Below are 15,381 nucleotides of genomic sequence, written 5' to 3' on the forward strand. Positions count from 1 at the left end.
CATACCCTCACAGCAGCCATAGACAGATTCCTGACATGGTACCACACAGGCAGATGTCCAGGGGTTCTTGTGGGAGCATCCGTGGTCGTACTGCCCCTGTCAGATGTGCCCACAGAGGTCTATCAACCTCAGCTATGTTCTGGGCTGTAATGCAGGCACAGGCACGTATGGAATGGTACACCAGACAGGGTCTGAGGTATTTTAGAGCACATCGCACCGCTATGAATGACACTATGCGTGGCGTTGCGTCTGCCATCCGTAACATCAGCGAGGTCATTGATAGACATTGGGGGGGACACACTAGATCTGTTCCACAACTACATGTCCAGGAGCCAGGACAGTGCAGGATGGTTGAGGCATCGACATTGACGTCTGCCAGCAACATTATCATCAGTCAGTCGTTGCGGACAACAACAAACCCGCAGCCGCTCCCATAGTGCCAGTACCAGCCCCAGCAATGCTGGGTCTGTGCTGTGATTAGACCATCCTAGAAGACCACGTGCACGTGGCTCTGGACAGTCCTAGCAGGGACATGTGTCCAGTCAACAATCCACTGCTTATAATGACAGTACCCAGTCTGTTTTAGTACCTGATACTGTCCATAGCACCCCTGCCAGGCACAGGTACCGTGTTCGTGGCCAGAGACAGTGACCTGTATGACCTGGCAGGTACAGTCTGTGGCTGTCCACAAACAACTACATGTCCAGGAGCCAGGACAGTACAGGATGGTTGAGGCATCAACATTGACATCTGCCAGCAACATTATCAGCAGTCAGTCGTCGTGGACAACAACAAACCCGCAGCCGCTCCCATAGTGCCAGTACCAGCCCCAGCAATGCTGGGTCTGTGCTGTGATTAGACCATCCTAGAAGACCACGTGCACGTGGCTCTGGACAGTCCCAGCAGGGACATGTGTCCAGTCAACAATCCACTGCTTATAATGACAGTACCCAGTCTGGGTTAGTACCTGATACTGTCCATAGCACCCCTGCCAGGCACAGGTACCGTGTCTGTGGCCAGAGACAGTGACCTGTATGACCTGGCAGGTACAGTCTGTGGCTGTCCACAAACACCTGTATATGGCAGCCACATGCTGGAAATGTGTGCATGCATACACACACATAATGCTAACACATGGGCTAACACATACACACACACATCACAGCAATGTTGCCCCATCTTGTACTGTTGTCACTCACTAACACGCACACACACATACATGACGATTGGATGTGTCAGTGGCAGACTCTGGCAAACCAAGTACACACCCTGTGCATATGATGAAACTGTGCCACTTCCTGCCATCTGTAACATTGATGCTGGAAAAGGATAGCATTGTACCGATGCACAGGGTGACTACATAGCACTGTAGTAATATTATAATGTTGTTAACAGTACAGTGTAATGATATTGTTGTGGGTATATTCAAGCATGCATGATACATTAACTATGTTTGTCATTGCAGTTTTGTATACACCAGTGTTAATTCCCAAAGTGTACTGTCTGCACATGTGCCACATGGCTGTTGTGTGTACCTGTGCCTGCATGTGTTGGGGTGTGGACAGTACATGTGTGATGTTTGCATCACCGATTTGCAGGTGTACATTTGTGAACATGGTCAGCATGGAACATGACATGGTTTGACAGTATGCTGTGGGTGATACGATTTCCACATGTCAATGGTCTGCATTCTGGTAGTATACACAGCTTACATAGCCTGACATTCAGTGGTCATTACATGGTGTCTCCTCAACTGATACACAGACGTAGGAATCTGGTGTCAGTGATATCCCTGAAGTACTACACTATACCAGTAGCCATTGTTACTGAGTCCCACACATCCCTGGGAACAATACCCTTTGGCATATAGCAGTCTCATGTACATGCCACCACACTATGGATATGTCCATCCATGACTGCAAATACATACAGTGGCCTACAATGCATTCTACACATGACACACCTAACCACCACAAGGGTATCATACGGACAGATACCTGTTGTCCAAGCCATGGTATATTGCTGTAACACTACTGTGGCATTGTCATCGGCATGTAGTTAACATAGTATTCCAACAGTACCATGTAGGTGGTAGCACTCATCATGTAGAACGGGTAATGGTGTACATGTGGACAGGTGTTAGCTTGTCTGTCCTGTGATATTATCATTTCCAAAGGTATTCTGCAGACATTCTGTGTATCACCTAAGCAAGAAGGTGTCTGTATGCATATCGACAACAGTTGCCATACACCTACAGTGGATGGCCATCACTCACAGAGTCTGCTGTGTTTTAACATGTCTGACGTACTGCAGACATGAACCGTCACCCACATTAATCTATCAAAGCTTTCATGGATGTGTGTCACATAGTTGGCCTAGGACATAGATCACTGCAGAAGCTTGCATTGTCACCAACATACATGTATGGCCTAAGGTCTGGTAAGCTGCAGCACATGGTGGCAAAGGTAACAACTGTATTCATATGGGGCAGGTACATATCTGTATGTGGCAAACACATACCTGATGTGTGCATGGCAATTACTGTTATAATAATATGTCATACAATAATGAAAGCAAAACACACAACACATTTACAAACTGAATGACAAATGCGCACATGGCATTTGTAGGATTTAAACACCTACCTAATTAGGTTATGGCACTTGAGAAAGATGCATTAGCACAGCACACTATTTGCATTACTGTGTGATTTCCCTTCTCCTGCTGTATTTATAGGGTGCTGACATCATCAGTGTTTCCAAAGAAGAATGTACATCTTTTAGTGTGTTATCCCAGTCTTCAAAATGGCCATTCCTTTCACAAAGAATTGCAGATATCCACACACCCCTGCCTATACACACCCCGATTGCAGGATTCAAACCCCTACTTAATGATGTTATGATACTTGAGACAGACGCATTAGAGCAGCACGCTATTCGCATTACTGGATCATTGCCCTTCTCCTGCTGTATTTATAGGGTGCTGACATCATCAGTGTTTCCAAAGAATAATGTACATATTTTAGTGTGTTATCCCAGTCTTCAAAATGGCCATTCCTTTCACAAAGAATTGCAGACATACACACACCCCTGCAAGATTCAAACCCCTACCTAACTATGTTAAGATACTTGAGACAGACACATTAGCGCAGTGCACTATTCGCATTACTGGATGCTTTTCCTTCTCCTGCTGTATTTATAGGGTGGTGACATCATCAGTCTTTCCAAAGAAGAATGTACATCTTTAACTATAACTCAGTATGGGGGATAACAATATCTGTGCATTCACAGAAACATAATTCAGGGTCACATATGCACATTGGCACTGCCAGGTTATGTTCTATACCATGCTTCATGACCACAGGACTTGTGACACAGAACACAAGTAGGGGGTATATCCATATACATCACAGATAATCACACCTCTGGGTTGGTCCCACTGCACTAAGCATGACATGCCATACATATACACCTATCATTGTGCAAAACTGCCTTTTGGTTTGGTGTGTAGTTCAGACCACCCACCCATACCCAGTAACCACACTTGGCTTTCCTGGGAACAGTGTTGGATATGAAGGTCTTTACACACACTATTATAGTGGTTGACTTCAGGTACACAAATATTGACTGGGGATACTACTCAAGCCCTCTACATCACCCTACAGCCAAAACAATTTGTGAATCCATGTGCTATGGCACAACCAGTTACCACACCCACTAGGGGGAATACATATTGGACCTGATCATCACCAACATGGGGACTCTATGTTCCACACCAGAGGTAGAACTGTCATTGTTAAGATCAGACCATGATCAACTTTCCCTGGACATCCATATCCCGTCCCCACACCCAGCCAAGGAAATCACTGTAAAGAATTTCTCAAAAGCAGACTTTGCACTTGTGAAGACTGAGGTGGAATACTTCAGAGGCCCCGTGCTGGAGGTTAATACAGACCAATCTGCAGAATTCTTTACAAACGCATTGTATGAGCAGCTGCAGGTATGCATTGATCATGTTATCCCACATACAACCATGACTCCTCCAAAACAGGAGACCGGTCTGGTTGACCCCAGCCATATATAAGCTGTACAACAGAAGGAGGAAGCTACTATATAACAATATCCCACAGACCCAGATAGATCATAACCTCTCCTTTGCTAATCACATTGACAGAGAGTCATTGCTAAGAACTTTGTATAGCCCTCCTTCTCACATGGGTGTTTGCATGTAGATCATGTGAGGTCATTGTGGCCCTCTACTACTCACTCATCAGGACCATGTTTGACTACAATGCCCCTTTTGGGGTGTACCTTACCCAACACCTGCGGCAACTACAGTGAACACAACAGTACCTCCCCAAGAGAATCATGGGATACACACAGATGTTCTATGCAGCTTAGCTAAAGGATCTCCAGCTCTACTCAGTTGCTTAACTCCTACTCAGAGGTAATCTATGCCTGACGTACACAGCCATTTCAAACCCAGAAGTAATGGACATGCTCCACCTCATAACATCCAAGACCTTTACAGCTACACACTCCAGGGACGTAAACCTCAGCACAAACATAAATAGGAAATGCTGCAGGGACAGATTCATTACTCACAGGCTCCCCTCACTCTGGAATTGAATCCCAATTAAAGTTAGACATAGCCCCTCACCAACCCTCTTCCAGCAAAATACAGCCGCATGGTTGGGAAATTGCAAATTCACCCCTGGGAACTCCACTGTGTTCCTGCTTGACAGAGGCACAGCAAAGTAGCCTTAAAGGGTGCCTTCTGTGACCTACTTTACAGAGGCACAGTAGGCTACTCTACTGGGGAGGCAGACACCAAATACACTCTGCCTAGGCTTATGAATTCCCTAGGGCAGACAGCCTAGTATTCACCTCTGCACCTATGTTTATGTTTGGGATGCACAATATTTGTTGCTGCTACTGTTTGCAGGTCTTTATTGCCGTAGCTTTCACAGTTTCTGTGAACAACTTGTGTATCTGCGTAACATGTTTGATCATGACAGGGTTCCGGTATATTAATATATGTGTCTGTTGTCATTTAACTGTGTGCACAGCTTGGATTGCTGGATTGTGGGAGGTTCCTGGCTTAACACATATAACTGCCAGATATGTGTGACTGACTGCTATACTCAGACATGGCCTAAGTGTGTGAGCATGCCCAGTTCAGGCTTTCCATGGTTTGTTGCCTGACATGTGTCTCATTTATCTAAGTGTATGAGCATGCCCAGTGTGACCTTTCCATATGTTGTGATCTGAAGTCCACTACATTTGTGGTTGTGTGTGAACATGACCAATATTGACATTAATACTGTGTGTGTTAGAAGTCATGTTGTGTTCTTGCTGCCAGACTCCTCTGTGCCATAACTTAACAGGGATTATGCTGTGCTTGCAGGGTTTCCATGGGATAGTTTGCAAAGACTTGGCAACATTCTTTCATACTGGCTGAACACTGCAATACTGTCATGGTGTAGTGATTCAGTGCTTTCACTATAGTAGTGTACAGTGTCATGGGTTTGAGTCCCATCACTGCTGTAAATGCTCATACTGAGCAGACCAGATTAGTTAGGGGCCAGTTGGGCAAATATGAGCATGTTGCATTTTGTTCAGCTATGGCCTACGTAAACCAGGCTTGTCTGACATTGCTGTGTATTCACCAACTTGGGTGGACATTGGCAAACATTACTCCACAGTGACCACAGTTGTACTACTTGGTGTGTGTGATTCTGTTCATAGGTTCATACTAGGCTATCTGCCCTAGGGCATTTATAATCCTAGCCAGAGTGTGTTTGGCTTTCAACACACATTGTAAGTGGAGTTTGCCATTACATTTTTCATGGTTAGTATACTGTGCCTCTGGCTAACAGTGACATAAAAGTGATACCCAGGGTAAACCTACAATCTCCCATCCACTCATCAGGATTCCTCTTGAAGAGAGTCAATGAGGGACTCTGGCTAACCTGGAGTGGGAGTTTACTCAAGAGTGGGGGGAGCCTCTGGGTTATGGATCTGTCACTCCAGCACGTCCTATTTATTTCAGTCTTGAGGTTCAGGTCTCTTGAGTGTGTAGCTTGATGGGATTCTGATTTTCCAAGGTGCAGCATGTCCATTGATTTCAGGTTGGACATGGATTTATACATCTGGCACAGATCGCCTCTGGGAAGGCAGTATGCCACTGAGTGGAGCTGCAGTTTCTTTAACCAGGCAGTGAATGGCATGTGTTTGAGCCCTTTGATCCTCCTGGTGAGGTACTTTTGTGGTCTTTCCAGCTGCTGCAGTGTCTGAAAAGGTACATCCCACAAGGGGCATTGTACTCAGTTATGGGCCTGATGAGGGATGAGTTAAGAGGTACAATGACCTCCATTGATGTAGATGTGATTACCTTCATGATTAGGTGGGTATATGAAATGTTACTCTGAACACTTTGGCCACATGGTTGTCGAATGTGAGATTGCTGTTGACTTGGGTCCCCAGGTCCCTTATCACTTCTTCCATACTTAATAGGTTACCACATATGTAGTAATTTGTGGGCACTTAGTTTTTGACAAAGGGGAGGACTATACACTGTTTTGTGTTTAGCTTGAGGACATGGCTCTGGCACCAGTTGTCGGTTTCTATGAGGCCCTTTTGTAAGATGCTTGTGCCAGCTGGAGGGTCAATTATGTTGCCCAGTTTGCAGTCATCTACAAACTTGTTCATCAACAGTCCTTCTGTGTTGGCCTGTACCACTGAGAAATATATACTAAACAAGGGAGGTCCCAGGACTGAGCCTTGTGGGATGCCACTTGTAGCTGGTTTGTGGTCTGACATGGCTCCAGCATTTCAGACCATGTGGGTTCTGTCCTTGAGCTAGTTTGCAACCCATCTATTGACATAGGGGATACTATTGAAGCTGGTGATCTTATCTATGATGACCAAGTGGGGTACTGTATGGAAGGCTTTTGCAAGGTCCAGGTAGGCTGTGTGGACCACCATCCCCTCGTCAATGGCCTTGGTGACTGTTTCAAATTACTCAACCAGGTTTAAGAGGCAGGATCTGCCCTTAACAAAGCCAAAATGGGTAGGATCCAGTGTCTGTGTGTTCCCAATATGTTTATTTCTGAGGTCCATGATGATCCTTTCCATAGCTTTGCAGACCAACCTAGTCAGGCTTCTGGGGTGATTGTTTGCAGTATCCATTGAGGCACCACCTTTGTGGAGAGAGTCCACTGTTGCTGTACACTGCTCTTTGGGTACATATTGTGTGTTAAGGCTGACATTGAACAGTGGTTTTATGTGTGTGTTTAATTCTTCTTGGAGTTCATGTTGGACACAGCCCAGGACACCGTCTGGTCCCATTGATGCTGTGTGTTTTGCTTTGGAGAGGCTGGCTGTTACCTGAGCATCTGCAATGTCAGGGGGCCAGCACTCTGCTGGGATAGATATTTGCCCTTTTGGTGGGGAGGGGGGAGTTTGCACTGAACCTGTCATCTTGGATGTTGGCAATGTCTGTGGGTTTGTTGTATTGTTTGTCATTTTGGACTAATTCTGAACATATCTGGGGATTCCCACACAGGTTCCTACAATAAGTAAAGAATGCCTTGTGATTATCCTTGGTGTCCTGTACAATTTTTATCTCACAGATGGCCTTAGACAATTTTATGTGTGGATGTTGTTTTTCAATAATACTGGTCAGAGATGGCTTCCTTTTTGTGATTTGGATCTATCATATAATAGCTTCCTCCTTGTATTGTATGGTTTGTTTATGGCTGGGGTCCACCAAACAGGATGCCTGCCTTTGGAGGATTGGGTTTTGGTTTTATTTGGGATTGCATAATCCATGCATTCCTGACGGTGTTCATAGAATGCGTTTATAAAGGGTTATGAGGTCTGGGCCGTATTTTCCACAGACACAGGGGCTGTGAAGGATTCCACCTCAGTTTTGAGGTGTGTGACATATGCTTTAGTGAACATTTTTCACTGTGGTTTTCTGGCCATGGGCTGGGGTGGGGATGTGAATATCCACTGAGATTACTATCTGGTTTGATCATACCAGTGAGGGATACATGTCTGGTCTTGGGCATAGAGTCCCCTTGTTGGTGATGATCAGGTCCAGTATGTTTTCCCCTCCTGTGGGAGTGATAGCAAGTTGTTCCATAGCATTTTGGTTTATAAATTCTGGGAACCTTTGGCCTAGGGTGTTGGAGCTAGGGTAATGCTCCCAGTGTATGTGCGGGTAGTTGAAGCCACCCACTATAATGGTGTTTGGGGAGATCTTCATATTTTCATGTGTTCTCCAGTTGGCCAAGTGTGGTTCCTGGGTTTAGGAGGGTGGTCTGTAGCAGGCTATGAACTGGAAGGTGGTTTTACCCACTGTTGGTTACACATGGGTAGTCTCTGATGCTTCATGCTGTTCCACCAACCTGGGGGTGTGGGTATCTTTGACAAATATTGATACTCACCCTCCTTTTGTAGTTTGTTCCATGTTTTGCAGCTGTAAAGCATGGTATGAGGTGTACCTGTGAATGCTAGGGTGCTCTTGGGAGCCTTGAACCAGGTTTCTGTTACTGCACAGATATCAACATTCTCCATGCTGAGGAGTGTTTGGAGTACGTGCATCTTGCAGTTTAGACTTCTGGCATTGAGTAGCATTACTTATACTTTCTTATCCCTTGTGATACCTATGGAGGTGGGTTTGTCTTTTGAGCCTTACCTAGAAAAGGCACTATGGGGGTGACAAGAGCCTTTGGCAGTATCCAATAGGCCACAGGTGATAGGTGAAATCCATCCCCAGCAAAGCATCATGTTTTGTTGAGCATCTCATCCCAGGCTAACAGGCATTGAATCCCCTTTCACTGACACCAGTACTTAAGCCAATCATTGTAATTGATCATCTTGTCTTCATATTGTGCCCTCATGTTTGGTGAGGGTAGGATGCTACTGAAGATCATCAAGTTTGCATATATGACATGGTGGTAAATGCTGTTTGGCACTACCTTACATTGCTTAACACATGGCAATCATGCCTCAGGTGGTGCTGCAGGGCTGCCTATGTCGAATGCACATACTGCACTCCCTATACATGTTTGGAAACAGGTAGTGTCAAGTTAGGCATCCCTTTTACTATATGTGTGAGTCAGAGAGAGGTATCATTTCCAGGGTTCCTACTGAGCCAGTGTATGTGCTATGTGTTGCCTCTTTGCCAAGGCCAAGGCATACTGGGCATGCCTTCTTCTGCCTACTGGGGCAGGCTCAGGTTGTTCCTCCTCCGAGTCACGCTCTGCCTGTGATGGGCTTGGCAATGGTGGGGGGCTGTTTGGCCCAGGCCTATGCTGGTCCTGTTGCAGCTGTTTTCACAGGATCATATTATGTAGCATAGCACATACCATGACAATTTGGGTACATGTAGTTTGTGAGTATTGCAAGCCTCCACCAGATGTGTCCAGGCACCAGAACACACACTCGATTACATTACATGTTTCTTCGTGTGCCTCATTATGGCATTCTTGTTCAGGTGTGTGTGCGTTTCTGATGGGTGTCATCAGCCACGGCTCCAGTGCATAACCAGCATCCCCCACTAAGTGACCATGTGGGATGTCCCCATTGGCAAATGTCTGGTACAGCTGCGTCAGATGCTAGATATGGGAATCATGGTAGCTTCCAGGGCAGCCAACACACACATTCATTATTGTGCCCTGGGCATCACACACAACCTGGCAGTTGATGGAGGGGAAGCTCTTGTGTTTAATGTAAGCCCTACCCCACTCACTGGCTGGTGCTTTGATGCGTATATGCATGCAGTCTATTGCACCCACTACCTCAGGGTATTCTGCTATTTGCTGGAAGAGACGCATATTGCTGGCCAATACCTCACAGGAAATGGGGAAATATACATGATCACTGACATGTGCTGACATGGCATCCAGGAACTGGTGCAGTGCCCTGGATGCTGATGCCTGTGATATCCACATCATATCACCGGTTGGTCTCTGAAAGGTACCTGTTGCTAGTATTCTTAGGTCAACACATACCTTGGTTTCCACTGGGATGGGTTCCCCTCTGTTGGTTCTATGTGTGAGGCGTGGCCTGCACAGCTCAACAATTTGCTGCAGGAGGTCTCTGTCCACTCTATAGTGCTCCACTATCTCCAGCTCATGTAACCCCTGGTAGGTGACCCTGGGCCTGTACACTCTTCTCCGTCTCCTCACTGTGGGTTGTCCGGCAGCATTTGCATTGTCACCACCCTCAGCAGGTTGCATATGTCATCTTATAACAGCAATGGCAGCCTCTAGAATTTTTTGTCTGAGTGAAGCTTTTTCAGTTTTCACTTCTAGAAACATACTCCAGTGTTTCAGTGTCTCTTGTGAGAAACAAACTGCACTGTTGTTTGCAGAGTTTTAAGTGCTGGGTTGGGATAGGCTGGTATTCTGCCTGTGTTATTGCCTGATTTGGGTTGTTTTCACCTGCTAGCTCTACTAGTATCACCTGGTAGCTTCCTGCTATTTGTTTTGCTTCCTTTTTCCTTTCTGTTTCCTCAGGGGGAGCGACGCGCATTCAAGCGCAAACACGCTCACAGCAGCTCACACATGGGCATACATGCTTAGACGGACTAAAACTTGCTTATTCGGGCTAAAATGCCTGCACACCAGCGCAAACAAGTTTACAGGTCTTCCAACAGCCTTATACATGCTTACTCCTGCTTAAATGCGTGCACTCACGCTTCCACGCACGCACTCTGTCTTACTCGAGTTTACAGGCGCGCATACCCGCTCAGCAAAAAACTTTGGTGTTATCCACAGTATACACCTTCCATTTCTTGGCTTTCCCTGGCCTACCTGTTGACACACCTCTTTCCATGATGTCTAACTGACAGCTAACACATGCCACTGTGCTCCAATGAGCTGCACTACTTTCATACATACCCCCCTTGTGATGTCACCTATCTCCTACTCTGTTCCTCCCCATATCCTACTCCTACACTCCACTGACTGTGCTCATTTGCTATGTAAAAGTGTGATTCACTATCCTAACACTCATTTACATAGGATTGCCTACTAATGCTTGGTTACATGTCTTAGACTGGGCTTCTCCCCTTAGCAACCCCTACTCGGTGGCCATGTTGTCTTCTGCCTGCTATTCCCTTACATTGTAATTTTCCAATTTTCATAAATTCCATGTTTGTGGCTTTTATTGCCTTATTTTATGATTTTTATAGCGCACCCCATTTGCATGGTGCTGCACTATGCTTAAACATCGGAAATCGGCGAAAAAAATATATTTTTATTTTAATTTTGCATCAGGGAAACTTTCCAATGGCCATATATTTGGGCATTGGCATGCTTCCTCAACCATATGCAACCTTTATTTGGAGCTGACAAGGCTCCATTGTGCTATTTGCAGAACGGTACTCAGTTGCCAACTGAGTACATATCTGCAGCTAACACGTCTCCTACTCGGACAGGTTTTTGCTTCCTGGATCGTAAATTTACCTCATTTGCATGCCTTTCGGCTGCAAGTGAGGTAATTTGCATATCACAGCCCTCTCCGTGTAGGAGACGTGTTAGAAGCTCTCTTACATGCCCCTACAGGCTGTTCATGGATCGCTTGTCGGACATAATGGCTGCATGGGGTCTTACTCTACTCGTAGACTCTGTGCAAGCCATCGTGAATCTGGCCCACTGTCTTTTGCCACTAAATTCTCATGTTTAGCCAGAATGATAGTGAGCTGACAACTTGTCATTAAGAAAAGGCAACCAAATTTTGATAAAGCTAGCAAGTTGTACTTAATACAATTTGGAATGCATTGCAAATTGCAGAGCTCCTGAGACTCTATTTACATTAGTGTTTTCATAAAAAAGAATCAAGGAATATCGCTACCACTGGGGATACTAAGTTCAAATTAATATATATTTTTTAAATGCTTACAAGATTGTTTTTGATGGACAGCTGGCTGTTTTGAGACTTATTAAAACTGTTAATCAAAATATTTAAAATGTCTTAATGTGCCATGCAGGTCATGTAAGAAAGTGTGCAGGTGGTATTTTGAAAAACGCATCAGCTGAATCCAGCTGTTGTATCACCCAGACAAAAATGTACCAGCACTAACAAACAACTGGAATCTGCAGTCTGTTGTTTTGTTACGTTTAGTGCTTAACTGCTTTTTGCTTAATTTGTTTATAATTTCAAGGTAATATTCCCCTAAATTTGATGTTTTAGAATGAATCCAAATGTGGTCATTAACTAAGCTGTTGCCATTGATTATGATTTCATATGAATCTCTTATTATTTATGCAAAGAATGACGGCTCCAATTGTCTTTCAAAATGTTTTATACTCTTCATATCTCTATTCTATCCCCAGGTGCTGTACTCTTACACTTTAAGTGAAAGAACTGCTTATGATATTATGCTTCCATGATTTTTTCTCCAGTCATAGAACAAACAAAACATCCATCATGGAGAAGCTACTGTGTTCTTTTGCTTTATGAAGAACATCTTCTCACCATATCTTCTTTGATTTTGCATTCTTCATTAATAATTCCAACTCTAATGATTAGTGAATGATGATGCTGCAAAGTCTCTGAGCTAACACAATTTAATAATGTGACAGAAAACTATCTTTGAATGTTGACTTTTGCTTAATTTGCCATTAAATGTTGATTTTTGCATTCATTCCACTGTGTGGATTTTTATTGTTTCTGGTTTTACTATGTTTAATCACAATCAAGCATAAAAAATGTATTTGATGTTAAAACATGTAATAAAAGATCAAATATGTGTACAAAATAAGAATCATAATATCAGCTATCTCCAATACAAAGACACCCACAATGTTACGATCTGAAATATTGTGATCTGCTAGACTGGATCCCAAAGTATGGAGACTGAATGGCCGAAAGATCGAGCTTACATATACTAATTCCAAGATGCCATTCTCAGAATATTTCCTTTTCTCCAAGGTATGGTCGCCTTGGAGTTGGTATATATAAGTTCAGGTAGCGTGTGAAGCTTGCCCCTGACATAGCGGTGATAGGGGGCTTGCCCCCTGTAAAAAAAGTTTAATGGAGAAGAGTGATTTTTGAGATTTGCTCTTTTCCATTGTTTTCTGTCTTTTTTCTTTTTCAGCTTTTTGGCAATCATCATTTTGAGTTACAGACACAGACACATGCACACACACACACACACACACACACACACACACACACACACACACACACACACACACACACACGCACGCGCAGAACTGATGTCTTTAGCAATCTCCAGAGATGTATATAAACTTCATCATCAAGTATGAGATTAGGCCAGTTCTGTGGAGTAAAGGATAAAGCCCTGAATATGTCTCAGGCAATCTGGGTTTGATTAGGAGTTTGGCTCTTGTAGGACCTGCCCAGGGAGGACAAGAATGAGCAGATGCTGCCAGCTCATCCATCCTGGAATAGGGAGGTGGCTCTGAATCAACACATTAGAGACACTTACTGGAAACACTAGCTGTTCAGTGGATTTCCAAGCCAGCCAAGCTTGCTTTTCCATACTGCAAGCACACCTGATAGCCAAAGAGAATGTATCATGCGAAGACACGCTTCCCTTCACAAGATAGTGATTGCAAGCTAAGAAGAGTTGTTGATGGCATGAGAGGTGCACCCCTGGTAGATGTTAGACTGCCCACAAGGACAAGCAATCTAACATGGTGCCTAGGAGTTCCCAGGCAGGACAAATTAGTTGGATTGTCACCTATCCTTCAAATACCCTACTCCAATTCTACTAGAACAAATGGGATAATTGGCCATACTACTGAAGCCACTGAGCAAGATCCTTAGAGAAGCAAAAAAAATAGTTAAGAGTTTCATGTTAATATTTTAGCCTATGGATGAAAACACAAAGTTATGTCTTGTAGTATTTTACTTTTTCTATCATGTCTTTTATCATACAGTAGGATTAAAAATAAAACTAGTTAAAAAAAATATTAATTTACATTTGAGAATGAATGAGGCTGCATGTATCTGAAAACTATGAGTACAGTACAAACTGTATAGGAATTTAGTTTATACAACAATGACAGATTATGTATATAGTCCCAGGTATTGCAAAGTCATATATTTTATATAAAATTGTAACAGTTGTCTTGTGAGGGGAAACTACACGTTGACACTAATCTGCTAAGGTGTCTAGAAAACAAAAGTTATTGCTTATCTAATTAATTAATCAAAGCTACTCGAGTACTAATAGCACGACTATTGTAATTTTGCTTGTGAAACTGAAGCCAACAATGAGGTGTATGTGAGGGCATTAATGATTTTCTATTTATAGAACTTTTCTTAAAAATCTATTATGCAACTATGTGAAAATAGCACATATACTAAAAGAAGGGCTTAACCCCATGAAATCTATCCCTTTTAAACAGACATATGTAGCATTAATAGTAATCTATACTTTGATAGTCTGATAAAACAAAAGAAAAAAAGTTATTTTCAGAAAGATTACGATAAACTCTGTGTAGGTTCCATGCAAAGCCGACAGAGTGTATTTGTGTATGCAATACTGCATATCGCACAATCTCATGCAATGAATATTAATAGGTTCATAGGTTAGTACTAGGCTAACTGCCCTTGCAAGCCATTTTAAGCCTAGCCAATTATCCCTTGTGAGACTCAAACCCTGCACCTTGCGTTTGTAAAGCAAACACCTTAACCATTTGGCCACCCTCCCAACCATGCACAGCACATGTAGGGAAGGTTTCACTGTTCAACCTGGTGTTACTGGCCATGAAACCTGTATAGTGAATGTGGATCATTCCAGGGCAAAGGGAAAGCATACATTTTCTGAAAGATATGAAGTGTGGAACACAAATGTATATGTCATGACATACTGACTGCAATCTTCAGTGATTTCACAATAAATTACCAACTTTACAAGGAAAAGGCCAAATATATGATGGAAGTATCTGCACATTCTGCAAAACTGTGGGCAGTCTGCTTGTTGTGTTTTAATTAATTCATGTTATCCTTTTTTAAATATTTTTATTTATTTTTAATTGCCAGTGTTTACGCAATGCTCCTCTTGGCATAAACATGGTTAGCTATGCTCAGCTGGTTTGTACAAAGTGTAGCAGCTCACAAACTGGAGAAATGGACCACCGAGGTTGTAGACAAGACCCAGACAGCTAGACATATGAACCAGATGCATTCCATTAATAAAATTCTGCATTGCGCAACCATGTTAAGTGGCATTGAACTACAGTTACCAGCAAGAACCTTTCAATAACTACTAAGATAGCAGATATCCATCTCACTAATCCTGTGGCAGCAGGTGCTAAATGTAAGGATGGAGTGCAGATGGTACAGGATGTGCAAGATTTGTTTTACTGTTGTGAGAGTGCAGGTTATAGCAATA

The 15,381-nt window shown here is 43.6% G+C and overlaps 1 long non-coding RNA gene across 1 annotated transcript in view; it reads left to right on the top strand.

Annotated features, from left to right (window-relative positions):
- Positions 1–12,660, top strand: part of LOC122802049 — a 100,051-nt gene extending 87,391 nt beyond the window's left edge. Inside the window, exon 3 of the long non-coding RNA XR_006364861.1 lies at positions 12,350–12,660. This is a non-coding gene — a long non-coding RNA (uncharacterized LOC122802049). The remainder of the gene's footprint in view (positions 1–12,349) is intronic.
- Positions 12,661–15,381: the final 2,721 nt, after the last annotated feature.

This window comes from Protopterus annectens, chromosome 5.part0, assembly GCF_019279795.1.
Source record: "Protopterus annectens isolate FY-2018-M chromosome 5.part0, PAN1.0, whole genome shotgun sequence".
Classification (NCBI taxonomy): domain Eukaryota; kingdom Metazoa; phylum Chordata; order Ceratodontiformes; family Protopteridae; genus Protopterus; species Protopterus annectens.